Source organism: Echinops telfairi, unplaced genomic scaffold, assembly GCF_000313985.2.
Source record: "Echinops telfairi isolate 266 unplaced genomic scaffold, ASM31398v2 ScPeMD7_7441;HRSCAF=8479, whole genome shotgun sequence".
Lineage (NCBI taxonomy): Eukaryota > Metazoa > Chordata > Mammalia > Afrosoricida > Tenrecidae > Echinops > Echinops telfairi.
In genome coordinates this window covers 1,323,240-1,326,830 of record NW_022111341.1, presented here as the reverse complement: position 1 = coordinate 1,326,830, position 3,591 = coordinate 1,323,240, and the positions used below count along the sequence as shown (strand labels likewise).

The following is a 3,591-nucleotide window of genomic DNA, read 5'->3' as shown; positions in this document are numbered from 1 at the left end:
ATTCGCCAGAGCACAGCGCAAAAAGTGACTCCCGATTAAGTAGCGGCAAAAACGGAAAGGAAAGAAAACAGACGTCACGGAGGGTTCATCGTTTTATAAAAAAGTAATAAAGAAAATAAATCAGAAAAATTAAGAGAAATTAATCACGGAGGGTTCGTCATTTTATAAAAAAGTAATAAAGAAAATAAATCAGAAAAATTAAGAGAAATTAAGGTAGGGTAAAAAAAAACAAAGCACCGTGTCAGAAGTGGGATTCGAACCCACGCCTCCATTCGGAGACCAGAATCCTCGACTGAGGAAGTAGCACTTGAGTCTGGCGCCTTAGACCACTCGGCCATCCTGACACTCGAGATTGGATCCTCGAAATAAGCATAATCTCCCCTCTGAGAACCTGCGTTTTGCTTGCTGGTCTCCGTTGTTTCCTTTAGGGTTCATTTAACAAAATCAAGGTCAATCTAAGGAGCAGGGGCTTCTCTCTCGGGAAATCTGACCGGCCTACAGAGGTTTCGGCGGGTGTTCACAGCCCGCCCTGGCCTCTGGTCTCAGCCCAGGGCACCCCGAGGTCCTACGCAGCCTGGACGGACCCGGGATCGGGGTCTCCACGACCTGGGGGGCTGCCCGCCCGTGAACTCCGGGGACCAGCGCGAGCCCTCGCCGGACGGGCAGTGCCCTGGGCAGGACTCCACTGGCCAGGTGAGTTGCAGGAAGTGACCTTGGCGGGAACTGAAAGAAGGAGCAAGGCGGAGCGAGAAGCCAGAAGGCTCCCAGGGGGAATGTGGAGGCAGAGCCGGGAGCCCCTACCTCCCTTCCCCAGGCTCACCCTTCACCGCTACCATGCTTCCTCAGGGGGTGCACATCTGTCAGAAAGCACTGTCCCCCGCGCCCCACCCCCCAGTAAATAACCCCAGAGATTGCCATTCGAAGGTTCCTCCAAGAATGAGGCAAAGCTTCCGTGTGACTCCCTAAGTCAGCGATTCTCAACCTGTGGGTCGCGACCCTCAGGGGTCGCCTAAGACCATCGGAAACCACATAAATATTTCACAATATACAATTACACATTGTTTTGTGGTTAATCACTACGCTTTAATGATGTTCAACTTGTAACAATGAAAATACATGCAGCATATCAGATAATTACCTGATGATTCATAACAGTAGCAAAATTACAGTTGTGAAGTAGAAACGAAAATAATTTTATGGTTGGGGGTCACCACAACATGAGGAACTGTATGAAAGGGTCGCAGCATTAGGTAGGTTGAGAACCACACCCTAAGTCATCCTCTCCACTCGTTTGCCTATGTCTTTAGAACTTTTAGAACCAACTTTTCCGCTCCTGGTTTTAAATATTAACTATAAAGAAAGATCACCCAATGCGTGTGAAAGTACAGACCAAGAGGAACAGATATAATGCTAACAATTGTTTTCAATGATAACTAAATCCCCCAAAAGGTAAAAAAAAACCAAAAAACAGGTTACATCTATGAAACAAAAAGAAAAGAAAGAGGGAGGGGGGAAGCTACCAAAATGGACATTATTTTGTTTATTTATTTTTAATCATTTTATTGGGGACTCTCACAGCTCTTATAACATTCCATACATTATTGTAACAAGCACATTTGTACATCTGTTGCCATCATTTTCTAAACACTTATTTTTTATTTGCAAAATGGCATTATTTTGGCATGATTTTTCTCATACAAAATGAAGTTGTGGAAATCTAGGAAGCGAGGGGTTATTGGGAGGGAAGGACAAAGAAGGGGTTGGAAAATAAAAGCAGCAACAGGAAAATAAAGACTGTGCAGTGGACAGCGCGCCATTACGTTGCTGGGACTTCCCTGAAGAAAGAGAAAGGAAATAAAGAGACGACTCGCATTTATTTTCCTAAATAAAAAATGTCAAATATTTTTTTAGTGAAAACATTAGACTGACAATCTGCTAGAAATGAAAATGCACATTTTGTTGAAGGGATCTTAACCTTTGTCTTTTTTTGTTTTTCAAGCAGTAAAATTTTGCCAAACGGTCTGAGTGGCTTCTTTAGAAAAGCAAAAATGAAAATCTTAAATTTATTAAAAAATGGGATATTCGATTGAGGTTTGAGGTCACCTGATTTGTATATGCCAATACCTCGATTTTTCTTTTTTTTTTAAACCTCAATTTTTCAAAGCACATTTTCTTTTTCTTTTTTTAAACATTTTATTAGGGGCTCATACAACTGTTATCGCAATCCATACACACATCAATTGTGTAAAGCACATTTGTACATCATTGTCAAAACCTTTTCTCTCCACTTAAACCCCTGACATTAGGTCCTCATTTTTCCCCTCCCTCCCCGCTCCCGCCTCCCTCATGAGCCCATGATAGTTTATAAATTGGTATTTTGTCTCAAAGCACATTTTCATCAACTGTCAGAACACAAGGGATAAAGTAAAGGCCCTGAACTTTCCAGAGAGAAAACTGAACTAAGAGGTTGCATATAAAGGATTAGGATGGAGAATGGTATTTTTCTTCTCAATATTAACACGGAAAGTTGGAAGATGGTGGAACAAGGCCTAATAATTTTCCTTTATGTAACTCATGCCATTGAGTAGATGCTGACTTACAGCAATTCTATAAGACAGGGTAGAACTGCCCCTGTGGATTTCCAAGACTGACTCTTTACCGGAGTAGAAAGCCCAGTCTTTCTCCAGAGAATTTCCTTGATAGATAAGAGAAGATGATGTCTCTACGGTCCCATGGCAACGTTACTAAGACAGCAGCAGACTTCTCTTCTGTTTACAAAGCTGACTCCGACGCCCAGCTGCCCATTAGGAGACGTCAGCTCACCACAGCGGGCGACTGGTCCAACCAGAAAGATGCGCGGGACTCGTCATGTCTAAAAAATGTCTAGATGCCTTGAAAACAAATACTGTGGGATTTCCTTGGACTCTTATCAATCTTGCCTCTTACCCCTTTGAGTCGCTGGTGTAAAGCCATCACGTAAGGGTACCTGGCTTTTCCTAAGGCTGTAAATGCCTAAATCTAAAAGTAGACAAAGCCCCTTTAGTTCTTATCACACTAGGAGCCAGCTTTTCCTTTGTGTCTTAGCTTAGATACGTAATAATGAAGTAACACGCTTTTCCTGTAAGTTAAGAGAAAATCAGATGCATACAACTCTCCAGGAACATACTCTACTCCTAGAACCTCTATACAATGATAAATGACTTCCTGTGACACCTAGTTTCTCACACTGACTGTTAAGAATGTGCTTATCTCTAGAGCAGCCAAGTTCTGCCTTTTAATATCCTCCTATAGGGATTATCACCATCCTGACACCATTTGTTTCTTCCTTGCCAGATACTTCCTTTGAGAAATTCTCCCCAAAATACTATGCATCACTAAAAAGCAGCGATGAACGCATGAAGCATATCGCCGCATGCGAAGAACTGAAGGAAATAATGCTAAGCGAAGTAAGCCAAGCACAAAAGGACAAGTATAACATGAGTCCACTGAGGTTAGCATATATATATATGAAAGAACAGAAAGGTAACTGCAAAAGGGGCACAGGGAAAAAGCTACTGTATACAAACAATCTAGGGGTAAGGTCCAGGTAGT

General features: G+C 42.4%; 1 non-coding gene across 1 annotated transcript; it reads right to left on the bottom strand.

Moving 5' to 3' along the window:
- Nucleotides 1-239: 239 nt before the first annotated feature.
- Nucleotides 240-344, bottom strand: TRNAL-CAA. Its single transcript has 2 exons — nucleotides 307-344; nucleotides 240-285 (listed from the first exon to the last, which is right to left on the bottom strand). It is a non-coding gene; the product is annotated as a tRNA-Leu (tRNA).
- Between the last annotated feature and the right edge of the window lie 3,247 nt (nucleotides 345-3,591).